Source organism: Phyllobates terribilis, unplaced genomic scaffold, assembly GCF_046119375.1.
Source record: "Phyllobates terribilis strain yellow unplaced genomic scaffold, ASM4611937v1 Scaffold_7__3_contigs__length_470593459, whole genome shotgun sequence".
Classification (NCBI taxonomy): domain Eukaryota; kingdom Metazoa; phylum Chordata; class Amphibia; order Anura; family Dendrobatidae; genus Phyllobates; species Phyllobates terribilis.
This window is the reverse complement of record NW_027362767.1, coordinates 45,615,923-45,626,433: the sequence shown is the minus strand read 5'-3', so window position 1 is coordinate 45,626,433 and position 10,511 is coordinate 45,615,923. Positions and strand designations below refer to the sequence as shown.

The 10,511-nt window shown below is 44.2% G+C and overlaps 1 protein-coding gene across 1 annotated transcript in view; it reads left to right on the top strand.

Annotated features, from left to right (window-relative positions):
* Positions 1–443: 443 nt before the first annotated feature.
* The window catches only part of FRMD6 (FERM domain containing 6), a 141,397-nt gene continuing 131,329 nt past the window's right edge, over positions 444–10,511 (top strand). Inside the window, exons 1-2 of the mRNA XM_073638490.1 lie at positions 444–466; positions 1,385–1,738. The gene's annotated coding sequence lies outside the window, so the exon portion shown is untranslated. The remainder of the gene's footprint in view (positions 467–1,384; positions 1,739–10,511) is intronic.

The window sequence follows — 10,511 nt, the reverse complement described above, 5'->3', positions numbered from 1 at the left end:
CTCAGAGACTGACTTATTCCGAAATGCTGGATATATTTGTCTCTGTGCTACTACAGGACACCTGAAAATCAAAGTCGTTCCCTATGACGAATCGTTTTGTATATACACATCAGATTGTGTTTTACGTTAATATTAGTCTTATTCATTGTGTTTAAATCAGTACATAAAACTCTACACATCTTATTCGAGGACAGTAGCATCTTCTGGCTCTTATCTGACGGCTCTTTATAGATTGTCAAAAACCTTCATAGTTCCCCAAAAAAATTATTCTAGAGTGAAAAAAGTGTCTGAGGAGGGAGAGGAGGGAAATGCAGCTTCAGGTTCTCCCTTAAGGAGGGAGGGGACAACTGTAGGAAACATCTGATTGGCTCAGAACACAGCATAGCTCTGACATCACAGCAGGGAAACCCTGCCTACTCAGCAGGTGCACGGAGGGATTTTATGCTTTTGAGTCCTCCTGTTCCAGGTAATTAGGAGGTAACCAGCACCAAGAGGGGGCAGTAGGGTGGTAACTGGGATGGTGGGATTTTACGATACGGAGTCCCCCTGTCCCAGGTAATTACGGGGTAACCAGCACCAAGAGGGGGGCGGTAGGGTGGGATTTTACAATACAGAGTCCTCCTGTCCCAGGTAATTAGGGGGTAACCAGCACCAAGAGAGGGGCGGTAGGATGGTAACTTGGATGGTGGGATTTTACGATATGGAGTCCTCCTGTCCCAGGTAATTAGGGGGTAACCAGCACCAAGAGGGGGCAGTAGGGTGGTAACTGGGATGGTGGGATTTTACAATACGGAGTCCTCCTGTCCCAGGTAATTACGGGGTAACCTGCACCAAGAGGGGGGCGGTAGGGTGGTAACTTGGATGGTGGGATTTTGCGATACCAAGTCCTCCTGTCCCAGGTAATTAGGGGGTAACCAGCACCAAGAGGGGGCAGTAGGGTGGTAATTGGGATTTTACGATACAGAGTCCTCCTGTCCCAGGTAATTAGGGGGTAACCAGCACCAAGAGGGGGGCAGTAGAATGGTTACTGGGATGGTGGGATTTTACGATACTGAGTCCTCCTGTCCCAGGTAATTATGGGGTAACCAGCACCAAAAGAGGTCCTAGTTTAGTTTTCCATGAGGCTCTACATACACCCCTACCTTTCATTGATGGCCTCATTTATTGACCCCTCATTCTTCTGATCTGTTTAGGTCATTGCACAATATTTCTCCTCTTGGTATAATTATCCCTCCCAACATATGACCTATTGCCCCCCAACCTCCCTGTTTTTGTCTGCGATGCCCCATGACAGGTGTTTTTCTCTTGTGTAATATTGGACGCTCTTATGAAGAAACCTGCATTCTTGTTCTACGACTAATCCATACATCTCCTTCCTCCGCAGAGATACAAGTCCTAGCTTGATTGTCGCAATGCACTCCTCTCCGAAACGACTCGCGTAGAAAGAGACAAAAAAAAAATCAAAACCCCGAGTGATCTGCAGTCGTGTTGGCTACATTTTCACTGTGCACAGGTGACAGATCGCACATTAGGAGGTGGACAGCGTCATAGGGACCCCCAATATTGGACAGGTGGGAGCACATGAAGGCATCGCATTGGGCTTGTTGAAAAACATTCCATACGCTCTTCTACGTGGGAATGGAACTAAGACTTGCTGACTGTCTCCAGACCACTTAATCCGTCCCGGAGGAAATACTATCCTGATACATAGGGGCCAGGGCCAACTCCTGCCGAAAAGGTAAGGTCACCCCATTCACAGTACTTGTACATCCTGGATTCTTGCATTGCACCTTTATATTGACCACATGTCACACGAGGCGACGGAATTTCTAGCCTTGTAATCGGCAAATCCGTATATACATTTTATTGTCAGTAATGATGGATTTATGACTGATTGACCCGCTGCTGCCAAGGGCACGTTCTAAAAGTCTGATCTGTGGAGGGTTGCCAGCCGGGACTGGCACCAGTATCAGTGGAGGGATGGGTCTCCTAAAACGCTTCCTCTTGAGTCGCTATGATGTGCTAAATGAGTAAGCTTCTTCTTGGCGCAGCGGTGGCACCAGCATTGACCTCTCTGCCCTCCGCTCCTCTCCGGTGCCCATGTGCATCACGTTTTGTGCATCGCTCCATCAATCCCTTGGATTGCAGTGGGCTGGGTGCCCAGTTTTACCAGATGCTGACAACTACTTTGTCACAAAAGGACCCCCTCCCCCCAGATTATCTCCAGTCCTAACATGACCCTTACATGGAGGCAGCAACCTATGGTATTACAACTCCTAGCATTCACTGACAGCCGCAGGAGTTGTAGTCTTACAACAGCTGGAGTTGCCCCACCTATAGACACTTGTTCTGTTTTGCTCACCTGTACCAGAGATTGGGGTGGCACTTTATTTCTGGGGGTCCACAGTCCATGCGGACGCACAAATGAAATAATAATTAATCTGAGTATTAAGATCATTCACCCGTAAATATCATGAATTGTGAATCGCTGTCACTTATACCGGGGGCCGCGGATACAATGTGACCCCAAAGGAGACGCTAAGTCGTCTCTCGCTCGAGCAGCTTACAGTCTAACCCCGGTGTAGGGAACATACGGGCGACACAAGTCTGAGGACTGAACGGTTGTAAAGTCTCCATCTGTAATGATGCAGCCGGCACCGATCTGCTATAAACTACAAACAGCAGAACATCGGGATAAAATCATCATCATCATCATCATCTCTCATCAAAGGATCCGCACCGAACACTCCGCAAGTCACCGGGATTATGGTAAATCATAGTAATGTGAGATCATCAAGTCCTGGCAGGGAAGCAGTCAGGGCATGATTGTATCTGTAGTTCTACAACTGTACAAAGAAGCACATACAGGATCAGTAATGTATGTACACAGTGACTGCACCAGCAGAATAGTGAGTGCAGCTCTGGAGGATAATACAGGATGTAACTCAGAATCAGTAATGTAATGTATGTACACAGTGACTGCACCAGCAGAATAGTGAGTGCAGCTCTGGAGCATAATACAGGAGGTAACTCAGGATCAGTAATGTAATGTATGTACACAATGACTGCACCAGGAGAATAGTGAGTGCAGCTCTGGAGTATAATACAGGATGTAACTCAGAATCAGTAATGTAATGTATATACACAGTGACTGCACCAGCAGAATAGTGAGTGCAGCTCTGGAGTATAATACAGGAGGTAACTCAGGATCAGTACAGGATCAGTAATGTAATGTATGTACACAGTGACTGCACCAGCAGAATAGTGGAGTATAATACAGGATGTAACTCAGGATCAGTAATGTAATGTATGTACACAGTGACTCCACCAGCAGAATAGTGAGTGCAGCTCTGGAGTATAATACAGGATGTAACTCAGGATCAGTAATATATGTACACAGTGACTGCACCAGCAGAATAGTGAGCGCAGCTCTGGAGTATAATACAGGAGGTAACTCAGGATCAGTACAGGATCAGTAATGTAATGTATGTACACAGTGACTGCACCAGCAGAATAGTGAGTGCAGCTCTGGAGTATAATACAGGATGTAACTCAGGATCAGTAATGTAATGTATGTACACAGTGACTGCACCAGCAGAATAGTGAGTGCAGCTCTGGAGTATAATACAGGATGTAACTCAGGATCAGTAATATAATGTATGTACACAGTGACCTATTTTTTTATGTAGATTGTAAATTACATAGTTTTTTTAATTCATACATTATTACAAAATCACAGTCCACATGATATGACCTTGAGGTGACTGTGGACTTGGTGTTATCCTAAATAGTTGCTGCAGAATACAGGATGGAAACTCTTCAGAATGTGCTATTTTTAGACTTTGTATTATTCTTCACAGGAAGAGAAAAGACCCTTTAGGAAAGAGTCTACCAAATTATTTTGTTCTCTGGCAATGGATCCTGTGCCACCACAAACCATAGTAGAAGATGACACGTGCCTCCATCATCACTACCCCCATTATTCCTGTACTATTACATCACTAGGTTTGCTAGTACTGTAGTGTGACATCACTGTGTGTATTATCCCTGTGCTGTGACATCACTGTGTGTATTATCCCTATACTGTGACATCGCTGTGTGTATTATCCCTGTACTGTGTCATCACTGTGTGTATTATCCCTGTACTGTGACATCACTGTGTGTATTATCCCTGTACTGTGACATCACTGTGTGCATTATCCCTGTACTGTGACATCACTGTGTGCATTATCCCTGTACTGTGACATCACTGTGCATTACCCCTGTACTGTGACATCACTGTGCATTACCCCTGTACTGTGACATCACTGTGCATTACCCCTGTACTGTGACATCACTGTGCATTATCCCTGTACTGTGTCATCACTGTGTGTATTATCCCTGTACTGTGTCATCACTGTGTGTATTATCCCTGTAGTGTGACATCACTGTGTGTATTATCCCTGTAGTGTGACATCACTGTGTGTATTATCCCTGTACTGTGTCATCACTGTGTGTATTATCCCTGTACTGTCATCACTGTGTGCATTATCCCTCTACTGTGACATCACTGTGTGCATTATCCCTGTACTGTGACATCACTGTGTGCATTATCCCTGTACTGTGACATCACTGTGCATTACCCCTGTACTGTGACATCACTGTGCATTACCCCTGTACTGTGACATCACTGTGCATTATCCCTGTACTGTGACATCACTGTGCATTATCCCTGTACTGTGTCATCACTGTGTGTATTATCCCTGTAGTGTGACATCACTGTGTATTATCCCTTTACTGTGACATCACTGTGTGTATTATCCCTGTACTGTGTCATCACTGTGTGTATTATCCCTCTACTGTGACATCACTGTGTGCATTATCCCTCTACTGTGACATCACTGTGTGCATTATCCCTCTACTGTGACATCACTGTGTGCATTATCCCTCTACTGTGACATCACTGTGCATTACCCCTGTACTGTGACATCACTGTGCATTACCCCTGTACTGTGACATCACTGTGCATTATCTCTGTACTGTGACATCAGTGTGTATTATCCCTGTACTGACATCACTGTGTATTATCCCTGTACTGTGACATCACTGTGTATTATCCCTGTACTGTGACATCACTGTGTATTATCCCTGTACTGTGACATCACTGTGCATTATCCCTGTACTGTGACATCACAGTGTGTATTACCCCTGTACTGTGACATCACTGTGTGTATTATCCCTGTACTGTGACATCACTGTGCATTATCTCTGTACTGTGACATCAGTGTGTATTATCCCTGTACTGTGACATCACTGTGCATTATCCCTGTACTGTGACATCACAGTGTGTATTACCCCTGTACTGTGACATCACTGTGCATTATCCCTGTACTGTGACATCACTGTGTGTATTATCCCTGTACTGTGACATCACTGTGTGTATTATCTCTGCACTGTGACATCACTGTGTGCATTATCCCTGTACTGTGACATCAGTGTGCATTATCCCTGTACTGTGACATCACTGTGTGCATTATCCCTGTACTGTGACATCACTGTGTGTATTAGCCCTGCACTGTGACATCACTGTGTGTATTATCTCTGCACTGTGACATCACTGTGTGTATTATCTCTGCACTGTGACATCACTGTGTGCATTATCCCTGTACTGTGACATCACTGTGTGCATTATCCCTGTACTGTGACATCACTGTGTGCATTAGCCCTGTACTGTGACATCACTGTGTGTATTATCTCTGTAATGTGACATCACTGTGTGTATTATCCCTGCACTGTGACATCACTGTGTATTATCTCTGCACTGTGACATCACTGTGTGTATTATCCCTGCACTGTGACATCATTGTGTGTATTATCCCTGCACTGTGACATCACTGTGTGCATTAGCCCTGTACTGTGACATCACTGTGTGTATTATCCCTGTACTGTGACATCACTGTGTGTATTATCTCTGCACTGTGACATCACTGTGTGTATTATCCCTGTACTGTGACATCACTGTGTGCATTATCCCTGTACTGTGACACCGCTGTGTGCATTATCCCTGCACTGTGACACCGCTGTGTGCATTATCCCTGTACTGTGACATCACTGTGTATTCACCCTATACTGTGCCATCATTAGATCTGTTCTATGACATCATGTCCCATAGTCTTGCATATTGCTTTGCACCTTTCCTCCTCGGTGCTGTAGTCATGTCGCGCTCGCTCTGACGTTACCGTGGTAGTTAACAGACTTGTTGCAATGTGCAGTTCTAGGGCCGCAGAGGTAGCAGAGTCCTCTGGATCCTGATGCCTGCAGGACCCTCTACCTCACCAGAAGACCCCATTATTATCACTGACACTTGTCAGGCCGCTCTCTCCATGTTGTGAGAGGAGGTCACATGACAGGAAGTAGACGCACACAAGTGTGCTGATGCTACCATAGCAACCCCAGAGCAAGCATCAAGCTTACGTCGTCATATCGGACTGGAGGGAGTTTTTCAGTAGAAAGAAAATTACCACTACATTGATTTTCCAGACATTTTGTTTTCAGTCACAAGAAAACCTTGTAGTCATCAGTTTTTGATGCTCATCAGTGCCGACATTTCTCTCCACACTCTGTAAATGACTGAATTATGGATGACGTGTTGCTGCCAGCGACTTATCTGCCCTGAAAATGTAAGGATCCGGCGTTGAAATTGCAACTACCTGACCCCTCTCTGTTAGTCGGGAGGCCCCCCATAAACATGAGACGGCAGATACAGTTGAAACCAGAAGTTTCCATACACTATATAAAAAGACACATCTGCATGTTTTTCTCTATATCTGACATGAAATCAGAATAAACCTTTCCCGTTTTAGGTCAGTTAACATTACCATTATTTTTAATATCTGCCAAATGCCAGAATAATGAGAGAGAGAGAATGTTTTAAGGCATTTTTATTACTTACTGCGACATCTTAGTTAATTAGAGACACACCTGTGGAGTTATTTAATGCACATCTGAAACACACTGCTTCTTTGTGTAGCATCATGGGAAAGTCTAAAGAAATCAGCCAATATATCAGGAAGAGAATTGAGGACTTGCACAAGTCTGGCTCTTCCTTGTGTACAATATCAAGATACCTGAAGGTGCCTCGTTCATCTGTACAAACAATTATACAAACAGGATGGGAATGTCCAGCCATCATACCGCTCTGGAAGGAGACGGGTTCTGTGTCCCAGAGATGAACGTGCTTTGGTCCAACATGTGCATATCAACCCAAGAACAAAAGCAAAAGACCTTGTGCAGATGATGGTGGAAGCTGGTAAGATTGTGTCAATATCCACAGTGAAACGAGTACTGTATCAACATGGGCTGAAAGGCCACTCTGCCAAGAAGAAGCTATTACTCCAAAATAAGAAACATAAAAAAAGCCAGATTAATGTTTTCAAATGCACACAGGAACAAAGAACTTCATTTTTGGAGACATGTCCTGTGGTCTGATGAAACTAAAATTGAACTTTTTGGGCATAATGACCATCGTTATGTTTGGAGGAAAAAGGGAGATGCTTGGAAGCCTAAGAACACCATCCCAACTGTGAAACACGGGGGTGGCAGCATCATGTTGTGTGGTTGTTTTGCTGCAGGAGGGACTGGTGCACTTCACAAAATAGATGGCATCATGAGAAAAGAAAAAGATTATGTGGCACTACTGAAGCAACATCTCAGCACATCAGCCAGGAAGTTAAAGCTTGGGCGGAAATAGGTCTTCTAAATGGACAGTGACCCGAAGCTTACTGCCAAAATCCAAAATGGTAACTAAGTGGCTTAAGGATAACAAAGTCAATGTTTTGGAGAGGCCATCACAAAGCCCTGATCTCAATCCTATTGAAAATTTATGGGCAAAGCTGAAAAGGCTGCGAGCAAGGCGACCTACAAACCTGGATCAGTTACACCAGTATTGTCAGGAGGAATGGGCCCAAATTCCCACCAACTATTGTGAGAAGCTTGTGGAAGGATATCCCAAACGTTTGACTCAAGTCATTCAGTTTAAGGGCAATGGTACCAAATACTAATGAAATGGATGGAAACTTCTGACTTTGCAGTAAGTAATAAAAATGCCTTAAAACATTCTCTGTCTCTCATTATTCTGGCATTTGGCAAATATTAAAAGTAATAGTAATCCTAATTGACCTAAAACGGGAAAGGTTTATTCTGATTTCATGTCAGATATTGAGAAAAACATGCAGATGTGTCTTTTTATATAGTGTATGGAAACTTCTGGTTTCATCTGTAGGTCCCGCGGGATCAGACGCTTCATCTAAAGCATACATGTCAAACTCCGGCCAAATCTGGCCCACAGGGTGGTTGTATTTGGCCCTTTATACTGTATGGAGGACTATGTGGGGGCCATTATACTGTATGGAGGACTATGTGGGGGCCATTATACTGTATGGAGGACTATGTGGGGGCCATTATACTGTATGGAGGACTATGTGGGGCCCATTACACTGTATGGAGGACTATGTGGGGCCATTATACTGTATGGAGGACTATGTGGGGCCATTATACTGTATGGAGGACTATGTGGGGGCCATTATTCTGTATGGAGGACTATGTGGGTCCATTATATTGTATGGAGGACTATGTGGGGGCCATTATACTGTATGGAAGACTATGTGGGGTCCATTATTCTGTATGGAGGACTATGTGGGGTCCATTATTCTGTATGGAGGACTATGTGGGTCCATTATTCTGTATGGAGGACTATGTGGGGTCCATTATTCTGTATGGAGGACTATGTGGGGCCCATTACACTGTATGGAGGACTATGTGGGGCCATTACACTGTATGGAGGACTATGTGGGGGCCATTATATTGTATGGAGGACTATGTGGGGTCCATTATATTGTATGGAGGACTATGTGGGGGCCATTATACTGTATGGAGGACTATGTGGGGGCCATTATACTGTATACTGGTTGGCCCACGACTTTGTCAAAGTTTTTAATTTTGGCCCTCTGTGGGTGTAAGTTTGACTTCCCCTGATCTAAAGCAGGGTTCCCCAACTCCAGTCCTCAAGGCCCACCAACAGGTCATGTTTTCAGGATTTCCTTAGTATTACACAGGTGATAATTGCATCACCTGCACAGGCAATAATTCCATCACCTGTGCAATACTAAGGAAATCCTGAAAACATGACCTGTTGGTGGGCCTTGAGGACTGGAGTTGGGGAACCCTGATCTAAAGTATATGGTGGACTTAAAGGGAAACGGTTACCACGTTTCTGCTACCTTGTTAGAGCAGCATAATGTAGAGGCAGAGACCCTGATTTCATCAATATGTCATTTACTGGGCTGCCTGCTGCAGATTCAATAAAATCACCGTTTTATCTGCTGTAGATCTGCCATCCTGATCTCTGTATAACTCCTTCCTCCCCATTAATTGGCTGCTTTCTGTGTACATATAGGCATAAAGCAGCCAATCAGTGCTTGGGACGGGGTTATGCAGAGAACACTAATATGGAGGACTAAACTGCAACAGGTTTACTAGTTTGAAAAAAAATGTGATTTTTATCAAAACTACAGCAGGCAGCCCAGTAAGTCACACATCGCTGGAATCGGTCTCTGACTTTACGTTATTCTGCTATCAGATTAGATGGCAAAAACCCAATGACAGATTTTCTTTAAGGGTGGGAATGTGCCCTATAGCAAAATCGGATGGATATCTCTTAGTGGCCACATCAAGCAGAATTTATTCCTCTCTCTTTAAAGTCTCGCACTCAGGTTAATTGACCATTATTCTTCAATACTCATTTAGCTCCTGGGTTTACGATCCAATACCATTGATATCCCAGTGCTCCCCAGTACAGGACCCCCGCATCCCAGTCTGGTGAATCAGCAGCTTTAGTCATTTACTACAATTGCAAATTAATTGAATAAGACATAAAATCCAAAATGATGGTTTACAGAGAAAAAAAAAGTTTTCTTGCATTGGTCGGAAAATGTAAGAATATATTCAAAATAGCCAAGCAAAAGTGAATGGAAAAAGTTGTGTGAGCTCCTCCCACCAGTGAGCTCCTCCCACCCAGCATTGCATCCACCCAGAGCCGAAAGATCGCACCTTGCCTCTTTGTCCTCTATCAGCTCCTCTTATCTTCATTCTAGAGAGATAGCAAGGCTGCCGATCACCCGACAAACGTGGAAAACGCTAGTTCGTCGGGTGAAATGATTATTAAAATTGCTTAAAAAGTAATTTTTCTCAGCAGCACGTCGCACCATGTAACCAGTATTTGCTGCCGAGAGCAAGTACCATCTATTACTGACTGTTCTGTGCACATAGGATATGCGGTCGGTCTGTCTAAGCGTTCTGTTAAACGACCGCCGATCAGCCAACATGAAGATGATCGTCAGCCATTGGCTAGTGTAAACCCCACCTAATTTCACACTGTCTAAGAATTTGACAATTTTGATAAATATTTTGCGTTTCTAATATAGAAAAGAATAGCCTCTCGGCAGCACAGAGTATTTCAGGAGGTAAGTTAATCA